Source organism: Pseudorca crassidens, chromosome 1 (assembly GCF_039906515.1).
Source record: "Pseudorca crassidens isolate mPseCra1 chromosome 1, mPseCra1.hap1, whole genome shotgun sequence".
In the NCBI taxonomy this organism is placed as follows: domain Eukaryota; kingdom Metazoa; phylum Chordata; class Mammalia; order Artiodactyla; family Delphinidae; genus Pseudorca; species Pseudorca crassidens.
The window spans coordinates 41,019,985-41,032,903 of record NC_090296.1 but is presented as its reverse complement, the minus strand read 5'-3'; the positions used below and the strand labels follow the sequence as shown (position 1 = coordinate 41,032,903).

The window sequence follows — 12,919 nt, the reverse complement described above, 5'->3', positions numbered from 1 at the left end:
CCTCCATAGTGTTCTCCATAGTGCTGTATCAGTTTACATTCCCACCAACAGTGCAAGAGGGTTCCCTTTCTCCACTCCCTCTCCAGAAATTGTTGTTTGTAGATTTTCTTATGATGCCCATTCTAACTGGTGTGAGGTGATACCTCATTGTAGTTCTGATTTGCATTTCTCTAATGATTAGTGATGTTGAGCAGCTTTTCATGTGCTCTTGGCCATCTGTATGTCTTCTTTGGAGAAATGTCTATTTAGGTTTTCCACCCATTTTTTTTATTGGGTTGTGTGTTTTTTTTAATATTGAGCTGCATGAGCTGCTTGTATATTTTGGAGATTAATCCTTTGACAGTTGATTCGTTTGCAATTATTTTCTCCCATTCTGAGGGTTGTCTTTTTGACTTGTTTATGGTTTCCTTTGCTGTGCAAAAGCTTTTAAGTTTCATTAGGTCCCATTTATTTTTGTTTTTATTTCCATTACTCTAGGAGGTGGGTCAAAAAAGTTCTTGCTGTGATTTATGTCGAAGAGTGTTCTTCCTGTGTTTTCCTGTAAGAGTTTTATAGTGTCCGGTCTTCCATTTAGGTCTTTAATCCATTTTGAGTTTATTTTTGTGTATGGTGTTAGGGAGTGTTCTAATTTCATTCTTTTACATGTAGCTGTCCAGTTTTCCCAGCACCACTTATTGAAGAGATTGTCTTTTCTCCATTGTATATTCTTACCTCCTTTGTTATAGATTAGTTGACCATAGGTGCATGGGTTTACCTCTGGGCTTTCTATTCTGTTCCATTGATCTTTGTTTCTCTTTTTGTGCCAGTACCATATTGTCTTGATTACTGTAGCTTTGTAGTATAGTCTTAATCAAGGGAGCTTGATTTCTCCATCCCTGTTTTTCTTTCTCAAGATTGCTTTGGCTATTTGGGGTCTTTTGTGTTTCCATACAAATTGTAAAATTTCTTGTTCTAGTTCTGTGAAAAATGCCATTGGTAATTTGATAGGGATTGCATTGAACCTGTATATTGCTTTGGGTAGTATAGTCATTTTCACAATATTGATTCTTCTAATCCAGGAGCATGGTATAGCTCTCCATCTGTTTATGTCATCTTTGATTTCTTTCATCAGTGTTTCATAATTTTCTGAGTACAGGTCTTTTGCCTCCTTAGGTAGGTTTATTCCTCGGTATTTTATTCTTTTCATTGCTATGGTAAATGGGATTGCTTCCTTAATTTCTCTTTCTGAACTTTTGTTGTTAGTGTACAGGAATGCAGCAGATTTTTGTACATTAATTTTGTATCCTGCAACCTTACCGAATTCATTGATTAGTTCTAGTAGTGTTCTGGTGGCATCTTTAGGATTTTCTATGTATAGTGACATATCATCAGCAAACAGTGACAGTTTTACTTCTTCTTTTCCAATTTGTATTCCTTTTTTTTCTTTTTCTTCTCTGATTGCCGTAGTTAGAACTTCCAATACTATGTTGAATAATAGTGGCGAGAGTGGACATCCTTGTCTTTTCCTGATCTTAGAGGAAATGCTTTCAGTGTTTCATCATTGAGAATGATGTTAGCTGTGGGTTTGTTGTAGATGGCTTTTTTTATGTTGAGGTATGTTCCCTCTGTGCACACTTTCTGGAGAGGTTTTTCATAAATGGGTGTTGAATTTTATCAGAAGGTTTTTCTGTATCTATTAAGATGATCATATGGTTTTTATTCTTTAATTTGTTAATACAGTGTATCACATTGATTGTTTCACATATATTGAAGAATCCTTGCATCCCTGGGATAAATCCCACTTGATCCTGGTGTATGATCTTTTTAACGTGTTGTTGGATTCTGTTTGCTAGTATTCTGTTGAGGATTTTTGCATCTATGTTCGTCAGTGACATTGGTAGGTAATTTTCATTTTTTGTGATATCTTTGTTTGGTTTTGTTATCAGGGTGATCATGGCCTCGTAGAATGAGTTTGGGAGTGTTCCTCCCTCTGCAATTTTTTGGAAGAGTTTAAGAAGAACAGGTGTTAACTCTTCTCTAAATGTTTGATAGAGTTCGCCTGTGAAGCCATCTGGTTCTGGACTTTGGTTTGTTGGAAGATTTTTAATTACAGTTTCAATTTCGTTTCCTGTGATTGGTCTGTTTATATTTTCTAAGTCTTCCTGGTTCAATATTGGAAAGTTGTACCTTTCTAAGAATTTGTCCATTTCTTCCAGGTTGTCCATTTTATTGGTATATAGTTGCTTGTAATAGTCTCTTATGATCCTTTATGCTTCTGTGGTTTCAGTTGTAATCTCCATTTTTATTTCTAATTTTATTGATTTGAATCCTCTCCCTTTTTTTCTTGATGAGTCTGCCTAAAGGTTTATCAGTTTTGTTTATCTTCTCAAAGAACCAATTTAGTTTTACTGATCTTTGCAATTGTTTCCTTCGTTTCTATTTTATTTATATCTGCTTTGATCTTTATGATTTATTTCCTTTGGGCTTTCTTTGTTCTTTTTCTAGTTGCATTAGTTGTAAGGTTAGATTGTTTATTTGAGATTTTTCTTATTTCCTGAGGTGAGCTTGAATTGTTATAAACTTCACTCTTAGAACTGCTTTTCCTGTGTCCTACAGGTTTTGTATCCTCGTGTTTTCATTGTCATTTGTTTCTAGGTATTTGTTAATTTCTCCTGTGATTTCTTCAGTGATCTCTTGGTTATTTAGCAGTGCACTTTTATCCTCCATGTATTTGTGTTTTTTAAAGTTTTTTTTCCTGTAATTGATTTCTAATCTCATAGCGTTGTGGCTGGAAAAGATGCTTGATATGATTTCAATTTTCTGAAATTTTCCAAGGCTTCATTTGTGACCCAAGATGTGATCTTCTCTGGAGAACGTTCCATGTGCACTTGAGAAGAAGGGGTATTCTTCTGCTTTCGGGTGGAATGTCCTAAAAATATCAATTAAGTCTATCTGGTCTATTGTGTCATGTGTTTGTTTATTTATCTTCTGTCTGGATGATCTGTCTATTGGTGTAAGTGGGGTGTTAAAAGTCCCCACTATTTTTGTGTTACTGTCGATTTCTCCTTTTATGGCTGTTAGCATTTGCCTTATGTATTGAGGTGCTCCTATGTTGTGTGCAGAAATATTTATAATTGTTAGGTTTTTTTCTTGGATTGATCCATTGATCATTATGTAGTGTCCTTCCTTATCTCTTGTAACAGTCTTTATAGTCCATTTTATCTGATGTGAGTATTGCTACTCCAGCTTTCTTGTGATTTCCATTTGCATGGAATATCTTTTTCCATCCCCTCCCTTTCAGTCTGTATGTGTCCCTAGGTCTGAAGTGGGTTTCTTGTATACAATGTATATAAGTGTCTTGTTTTAGTATCCATTCAGCCAGTCTGTGTCTTTTGGTTGGAGCATTTAATCCATTTACATTCAAGGTGATTATCAATATGTATGTTCCTGTTACCATTTTCTTAATTGATTTGAGTTTGTTTTTGTGGGTCTTTTTCTTCTGTTGTGTTTCCCGCTTAGAGAAGTTCCTTTAGCATTTGTTGTAGAGCTGGTTTGGTGGTGCTGAATTCTCTTAGCTTTTGCTTGTCTGTAAAGCTTTTGATTTCTCCGCTGAATCTGAATGAGATCCTTGCAGGGTAGAGTAATCTTGGTTGTAGGTGTTTCCCTTTCATCACTTCAAATATATCCTGCCACTCCCTTCTGTCCTGTAGAGTTTCTGCTGAGAAATCAGTTGATAACCTTATGAGGATTCCCTTGTATGTTATTTTTTGCTTTCCTGTTGCTGCTTTTAATATTTTTTCTTCGAATTTAATGGTCGTTAGTTTGATTAATATGTGTCTTGGTGTGTTTCTCCTAGGGTTTATCTTGTATGGGAATCTCTGTGTTTCCTGGGCTTGCATGACTATTTCCTTTCCCATGTTAGTGAAGTTTTCAAGTATAATCTTTTCAAATATTTTCTCATTTGACTTCTGATTCTTATTTTGTCATTTGACTTTCCAGGAATTTATGTAAATTAAATTAGAACCATGTAAATCATCACATGTGATTCTTCTAATGCATGTTGAATATGTTATTCACCTTTGAAGTTTAGCTCCTATAGATCTGTGAGCCACTGTATGAATTGCTACTGGAAAAAATAACTGTGAATTAACTGAGTAAATATGCCTTCACTAATACGATTATATAATTTCAGAGTGCTTTGCAATTTCAAAGCACATCATCTCATTTGATTCTTGACCACAGTCCTGGGAGATAAGCAGGGCAAGTTTTATTGTTTACTGTATTATTTTGTTTTATGTTATTATCACATCCATTTTACAGGTGGGGAAACTGCAGCAAAGTCACTTGCTTCAGGCTATATGTCTTATAGGCAGCAGAATTAGGATGTCACCTTCTGGCTGATCTCTCAACTGTTTGTTTTTCCTATTTTCTCTTAAGGATCAATTACATGTCCAGCCATTGGGCAGTAGGGGGTGGGGATGGGAGGAATGAGTTGTTTTTCATTTATTTTATCTTTTTATTCCAAAGCATTTCTACCAAGATAAAAATTTATCCAAAACAGATAAATGTGTTACTGTCTACTTTCCAAGTTGCTGGTTGCTAGGGCACCTATGCCTAATTTAGTAGCTTTTAAAATTTCCAAATATATGCTGGGTGGGAAAGGGAAGAAAGACTGTTACATCCTTTATTTATTTATTTTCTTGGCGGCCTCATGCAGCACGTGAGATCTTAGTTCCCCAACCAGGGATCGAACCTGCACCCCCTGCATTGGAAGCACAGAGTCTTAACCACTGGACCACCAGGGAAGTCCCTAACTGTTACATCTTGTAGAACAAAGGTAAATCCAAGTGGAGCTGTGTCTTTTCAAACAGTGAATTTTCCAGGGTTAGTTATAAACTAAGCATGATTTAATCGTGTACTACTGCAGCTGCAGTATCATAGAATTGAAAAGTGTTATCCATACAGGTTATGCACATAGAATAAGCTCTTGCTGATCTCTAGCTAGGACTGCAGTGTCCTGCAAAGGTGTTAAAATGCTTACTTAGGTTGTTTCTGGCATTTCTGTGATTAGCTCATGATTCAGTACATCTGGTGGTTTGGACCTAGAAATTTGAGTGAAGCAAAATTTATTATGGAAGGAGGCAGAATATTTTCTGTATTGTAGTACTGAGAAGGTAGATAGTTAGCTGCTTCTTATCCTGAAGAAAATGACAAATGGTCAGCCAGGTGGGTGTCCTTGCTCATCAAAGACTTTTAGTTTATATAGTCCTATAGTGTAGAAGTGATTTGTATATAAAAGAAGGATTTACTGTGACAAAGATTTCTCAGAAATAAGAATTTTAGAAATTTTTAAGAATTTATTTTATGTTACTAATTATACTGTATGAAAAATCTTATTGCCATATAGATTATGAAAAGCTCCTTATGCTTCTGATATATAAAAGTAACATTGAAGGCTATTTTCTTAGAGCATATTACAAAAAGATTTTATTTTTATGTTTAAACTTTGACATACTTTAAAAATAAGTTGCTTAAAATGGTTTAGAGATCTGAATATAAGACTTGATACCATAAAACTCCTAGAAGAGAACATAGGCAAAACATTTTTGGATATAAATTGTAGCAATATTTTCTTAGATCAGTCTCCCAAAGCAAAGAAATAAAAGCAAAAATAAACAGGGACTACCCTGGTGGTGTGGTGTTTAAGAATCTGCCTGCCAATGCAGGGGACATGGGTTTGAGCCCTGGTCTGGGAAGATCCCACATGCCACGGAGCACCTAAACCCGTGCACCACAACTGCTGAGCCTGCATTCCACAACTACTGAGCCTGCACTCCAGAGCCCGCGAGCCACAGCTACTGAGCCAGCGTGCCAAAACTACTGAAGCCCACATGCCTAGAGCCCGTGCTCTGCAAAAAGGGAAGCCACCGCAATGAGAAGCCCGCTCACTGCAACGAAGAGTAGCCCCTGCTCACTGCAACTAGAGAAAGCCCGTGTACAGCAACAAAGACACAATGCAACCAAAAATAAAATAATAAATAAATAATTTATTTTTTAAAAAAGCAAAAATAAACAAATGGGACCTAATCAAACTTAAAAGATTTTGCACAGGAAAGAAAACTGTCAACAAAACGAAAAGACAACTTATGGAATGGTAGAAAAAATTTGCAAATGGTGCAACCGACAAGGGGTTGATTTCCAAAATATACAAACAGCTCATATAACTCAATATCAGAAAAAAAAAACCACAATCAAAAAATGGGCAGAAGACCTAAATAGACATTTCTCCAAAGAAGACATACAGATGGCCAATAGGCACATGAAATGATGCTCAATGTGGCTAATCATTAGAGAAGAGCAAGTCAAAAATACAATGAAGTGTCATCTCACACAGGTCAGAATGGCTATCATCAAAAAGTCTACAAATAGTAAATGCTGGAGAGGTTGTGGAGAAAAGGGAACCCTCCTACACTGTTGGGAATGTAAGTTGCAGCCACTGTGGAAAATAATATGGGGGTTCCTTAAAAAACTAAAAATAGAGCTACCATACGATCCAGCAATCCCACTCCTAGGCATATATCCAGAAAACATGAAAACAGTAATTTGAAAAAGATACATATACCCTAGTGTTCATAGCAGCATTATTTTCATTAGCCAAGACGTGGAAACAACCCAAATGCCCATCAACAGACGATTGGTTTAAGATGTGTGTATACACACACACACACAGATACAGACACACACACACACACACAACAATATTACTCAGCCATAAAAAAAGAATGAAAATGCCATTTTCAGCAACATGGATGGACCTAGAGAATGTCATACTAAGTGAAGTAAGCCAGACAGGGAAAGGCAGGTATTATATGATATCACTTATACATGGAATTAAAAAAAATACAAACGAATCTATAGACAAAACAGAAACAGAGTCACAGACATAGAAAACCATACTTATGGTTACCAAAGGGGAAAGGGAGGGGGGGAAGGGATAAATTAGTAGTATGGGATTAACAGATACAAACTACATAAAATAGATAAGCAACAAGGATTTACTGTATAACATAGGAAACAGTATTCAATATCTTATAATAACTTATAATGGAAAATAATCTGAAAAAAATATATAACTGACTCACTTTAGTGAACACCTGAAATTAACAGAATATTGTAAATCAACTATACTTCAATAAAAAAATAAGTTGCTTAGAAAAAGATAATGAATTTAATGAAGAGTTATCTTCTAATCAAGCTTGATTCCACTTGAAATTAATTAGTAAAAGGGTTCCTGTTTATCAGAAAGGGTATGTTTTAAAATGTTTATTTGTAAAACGGATAGAAATATAAAAAGTAGAATGTATTAGAAAACATGTTTAGTCATTAAGGTGTCATAAATCGTTCATGTAAGAAGTATTCAGCTTCATTTTTTTGGTCACTTAGTATATAAAGCTTTCCTTTCTATTTCTTATTTATGACATTATTTAATAAGTATGCCATGTTGGGATTGTTTTCATTGTGTTCATCTTAAAACTATTTGTTTTGGTGAGTCCTTAATTTTTTTCCTTTTTTTCTTGTCCATTTGTTTCATAGCTAAAGCAAGTCTTAACTATTATATTAGAGTAGAAATGGAAAATATGAGCTGATAGAAGGGTTTTCAGATCAAAAACTTATTTTACAACCTCTTTAAGATATGACAAATGCAGAAATAGAATTATGTTAAAGTGGAATAAAATTCAGAAACAGCATGTAAGAGGTAGTCATTATGTTTGTTTTGGAAGGAGAGTGAAAGTAGATCTGGGAAGACTTTTGCAAGAACTGATACCTAAGTAGGGTGTAAAGAATGACTAGATATTTGCCAAACTGTTAGGAGGAGAAAGACATTTTAGTAGAAAGAAAAGCATACGTGAAGGCTCAGAAGCCTGACCCAGAAGATTGTGTTTCAGGAATTACAAGTTCTTAGTTATTGTTATAATAGAAAATATCGGGGGTGGGGTAGGGCAGGGAGGAGAGACATTAGGAAATGAGATTGGAGAAATAATCAAGCCAGATTAAGGGTCTTCTGTGTCCTGCTGCTGTGTCCTGCTGAAGAGTTGGAATTTTATTATATAGCTGATGGGAAACTAATTAAAGGATGTTAAGCAGAGAAGTGACATGATGAAATACTCCTACAGAAAGATTACTGTTACAGTACTGTGTAGATGTCGGGGATCTGGGTGGTGTAGGTAGAGCAGCTGAAGGCAAGGGAGTAGTTTATTGATCATGAATATTTATGGGAAGTTTAACTTCAAACATATTTAGGTAATATCATGAGGTATAAGAAAATGAGGTTGTCTATCTTTTTTTCTACTTTAAAAGTAAATTAAAAAATTTTAAACCTCACTATTTTAGAGTTTTCATAAAAAGCCACAATTTATACATTGACTGGTTATCTACAAGTAGTCTAACTTACTGTAAGAGAATTTGTATAAACACATACTACAGGTTTTTTTCTTTATATACTTTGGGGCTACTTTTCAGGTGTATGCAAGTTTATTAAATCTTCTTAGAGGATTGCCCCTCTTATTAGTGTGTAGATTCCCTCTCTATTCCTATTCATAATGGCTTGTTTATTTATTTATTTATTTATTTGGCTGTGCTGGGTCTTCCTTGCGGCACATGGGATCTAGTTCCCCGACCAGGGATTGAACCCAGGACCCCTGTATTAGGAGCGTGGAGTCTTAACTGCTGGACCACCAGGGAAGTCTATAAATAGTGGGTATGTTTTATTTATTTATTAATTTATTATTTTTAATACATTTATTTGGTTTTGGCTGCGCTGGGTCTTTGTTGGTACGTGTGGGCTTTCTCTAGTTGCGGCAAGCAGGGGCTACTCTTTGTTGTGGTGTGCAGGATTCTTATTGTGGTGGCTTCTCTTGTTGTGGAGCACGGGCTCTAGGCATGTGGGCTTAAGTAGTTGTGGCACGTGGGCTTCAGTAGTTGTGGCTCGCAGGCTCTAGAGCGCAGGCTCAGTAGTTGTGGTATGAGGACTCAGCAGTTGTGCACGGGTTTAGTTGCTACGCGGCATGTGGGATCTTCCTGGCCCAGGGCTTGAACCCATGTTCCCTGCATTGGCAGGCAGATTCTTAACCACTGCGTCACCAGGGGAGCCCCAATGGGTGTGTTTTAAATTTATAAATACATTATTAGCAGTGCATTAAACCAGCTTTCTTTCTTGTCTGTAGTTGCATTTTATGTGAGATTTTTAAAAATTCCTTTATTTTCATGTTTCCTGTGTGGTTTTAATTTATATCATTTGTAAATAGAATATTTATTACCTTTGTTGAGGTTTGGAAGAAATTTACACACTTATGTGTAAATTACTATACAATTTATTACTATACATGTAAACCTAACTATTCTTAAGCTGTTACTCTTTACTTACAGATTTTACTTATGAATACAGTAATTTTTATGTAAAATAAGAATCATTTTCTCTTAATGTTCAGTTAACTCAGAAGTTTAAGTAAAATTCTAACTACAAATTTAAAACTCTGATTCTTTAAAGCGCATCAGACTCCTAGAAAGCTGATTTACACATCTAACAAAATCTGCCTAGAAGTCCAACAATTGTAAATGGAATAAATCTGACAAAAATTAAGTAAATCAAGTGTTCTTAAGTGGTTTGAACATTTAAAAAAGGAAATTATTATATACAACACAGTTCATTAGTTACAGAACCTATGTATATATCCATATAATCACCGTTTATACAAAAGTATCACTACTGGTTTCAGTTTACAGTTGACTCTTGAACAACGCAGGGGTTAGGGGTGCCGACCCTCCAGGAGTTGAAAATCCTTGTGTAACTTTACAGTCAACCCATTGTATCAAAGTTTTCTAATCTGTGGATTCAAGAAACTGCAGATGGTGTAGTACTGTAACATACACTCATGGAAAAAAAAATCCATGTATAAACGGACCTGTGCATTCAAACCCATGTTGTTCAAAGGTCAGGTGTACTTCTTGTAAGGTTAAACTCACTCGCTTTCCAAGGTAGACAGAATTACAGTCTTAGTCTATCTGGAACTGAGTTAATAGCTTGGGGTTCTTGACTGGATATCTGGGAAGGGGACATGAGACTTGGGAATACTTTTCCTGTTGGATATGTTTGTTAGCTCTTTCAATTCCATTCTTTTCCCTTCTCTACTCTGCTCTATACCCTGGGAAACTGACTTGTGTGGACTATATCAGTGGCTCCTGCATCTTTTGGTTTCTGGGTTGTAGTGGGGGTGGGCAGTGGCCAGCCTCAGCAGGAAATTAGAGAGTGGGAGGGGAATGAGACAAAGGTATTTATTTCCATACTGGGTTAGCATATGCTGGCTCTGCCCTTCAACAAAAAGTCACCGCTCTTCAAGACAGTCCTTTCTTAAACCATTCTCTCTTTTTTGGGTTCTTAGAGCCACACTTGTTTCTCTTGCCTAGAGTGGCAATGCCTCTGCTGGTACTCTGGGTTATTGAGCTATCCCCTATATTTCTCTACTTTGTCACTTCTGGAAATAGTCCTTTTGTAAATAAACCTTCCTCAGGTTATCCTAAGAAGAGTATGCCATCTCTTTTTAGTTGGAATCCTGTTATATGATCCAAAACCTAAGCCAGTGTAGTCATATCTTTCTTGCTACATTAGTAGGGCTTTCTGAACTCATGCTTTTCACATGGGACTTAACTAATTGTAACATCCCCCTTTTCTTGGTCCTGCCATTCATTGTCTCTCTCTGAGATGATGAATCTCTTAAGCTTTACCTAAAGCTTTTCTTTCATGTCAGTGGAAGTGATACTTTTTAAAAAATGTGTAATTTCCAGTCTATTTCATATAAATAAATCAAACAATATGTGGCATGTGGCCTTTTGTGTTTGGTTTCTTTCACTTAGCATAATATTTTCAAGGTTCATCACATTGTAGTATATATCGTTTCTTTTTATGGCCAGTAATATTCCATTGTATGGGTCTTCCACAATTTGTATATATATTCATTTATTGAGGGACATTGGGTTGTTCCTGCCTTTTGGATATTGTGAATTGTGTTAAGCATGCCTGTACACGTACTTATTTTGGTACTTTTCAGTTCTTTTGGGTACATACTGAGAATTGGAATTGTGGGGTCTTATAATTCTATATTTAACTTTTTGAGGAACTACCAAACTGTTTTCCACAGCAGCTGAACCATTTTTCATTCTCATCAGTGGTGTACAAGGGTTCTAATCACTAATTATCTGAACATCTTTTGTGTTGGCAGCCATTTGTATATTTTTTGGGGAGAAATGTCTATTCAAATCCTTGGCCCATTTTTTAGTTGGGTTTTTTGCCTTTTTGTTATTGAGTTCTAAGAGTTCTTTATATTCTGGATACTAGGCTTTTATCAGATAGATGATTTGCAGATATTTCTCCCATTCTCTATGTTATCTTTCCACTTTTTTGATAATGTCCTTTGATGCACAAAGTTTTAAAATTTTGATGAAGTCCAATTTACTATTTTTTCTTTTGTTGCTCATGCTTTTGGTGTCATGTATTGATATAAGAATCCATTGCCAAGTCCAAGATTGTGAAGATTTACCCTTATCTTTTCTTCTAAAAGTTTTATGGTTTTAGTGCATATATATAGTGCATATTTTTTAGTTTATTGATCCATTTTGAGTTATTTTTTATATATGGTGTGAGTCAAACTTCATTCTTTTCCATGTGGATATCCAGTTGTCTCAGCACAATTTGTTGAAGAGACTATTCTTTCCCTATTGAATGGTGGTGTCACTGTTGTTGTGAATTAGTCAGTCATAGATGTATGGCTTTATTTCTGAACTCTTAATTCTGTTGCATTGAGTTATATCTCCATCCTTATGCTAGTACCACACTATTTTGATTACTGTGGCTTTTATAGTAAGTTTTCAAATTGGGAACTGTCAGTCTTCCAACTTTGTTCTTCTTTTTCAAGGTTGTCTTGGCTGATTGAGGCCTCTTTGTAATTCCATATGAATTTGAGGATCACTTTTTCCATTTCTACAAAAAATGCTGTTGTAATTTTAAAAATGAGTTGAATTTGTAGATTGCTTTGGGTAGTATTGTTGTCTTAACAATATTAAATCTTTTAATCCATTAACATGGAATATTTTTCTATTTACAGTATTTAGGCCTTTAATTTATCTCAGCAATGTTTGTAGTTTTCAAAGTACAAGTCTTTCACCTCCTTGGTCAAATTTATTTTCAGGTATTTTATGCTTTCTGATGCTATTGTAAATGGAATTATTTTCTTAATTTCTTTCTTGGAACATTTTTTGCTAGTGTATAGAAATACAGTTGATTTTTGTGTGTTGATCTTGTATCCTGCAGCTTTGCTGAATTTATTTGTTACCTCCAGTGACCTTTTTGTGACTTCTTTGGAATTTTCTAAATATAGGATCATGTATTCTGTGAATAGAGTTAGTTTTACCTCTTTTCCAATTTTGATGCCTTTTATTTCGTTTCCTTGCCCAATTGCTTTTGTTAGAACTTCCAGTACAGTGTTCAACAGCAATGGCGAAGGCAGGCATCCGTGTCTTTGTTCTTGATATTAGCAGAAAAGCTTTCAGTCTTTCACCATTGAGTATGATGTCAGCTGTTGTTTTTTCATAAATGCTCTTAATCATGTTAAGGAAGATTCCCTTCTATTTCTAGTTCTTTGAGTGTTTTTTTTTTAACAGTTTTAATATTTATTTATTTATTTAGGCTGCACTGGATCTTATTTGCAGCACGCAGTATCTTTTTTTTTTTAGTTGTGGCATGCAGGCTTCTTAGTTGCGGCATGCGAACTCTTAGTTGTGGCATGCGTGTGGGATCTAGTTACTCGACCAGGTATCGAACCTGGGTTCCCTGCATTGGGAGTGCAGAGTCTTACCCACTGGACCACCAGAAAGTCCCATCTCTGAG

At 35.6% G+C, this 12,919-nt stretch overlaps 1 protein-coding gene across 6 annotated transcripts in view; it reads left to right on the top strand.

The window, feature by feature from the left end:
• The window catches only part of MNAT1 (MNAT1 component of CDK activating kinase), a 218,515-nt gene that overhangs the window by 172,809 nt on the left and 32,787 nt on the right, over window positions 1-12,919 (top strand). Inside the window, exon 9 of one of the 6 annotated variants that reach the window (XR_010942536.1) lies at window positions 8,649-8,737. The exons of the other annotated variants lie outside the window; for them this stretch is intronic. The gene's annotated coding sequence lies outside the window, so the exon portion shown is untranslated. The remainder of the gene's footprint in view (window positions 1-8,648; window positions 8,738-12,919) is intronic. 6 annotated transcript variants of the gene reach the window in all.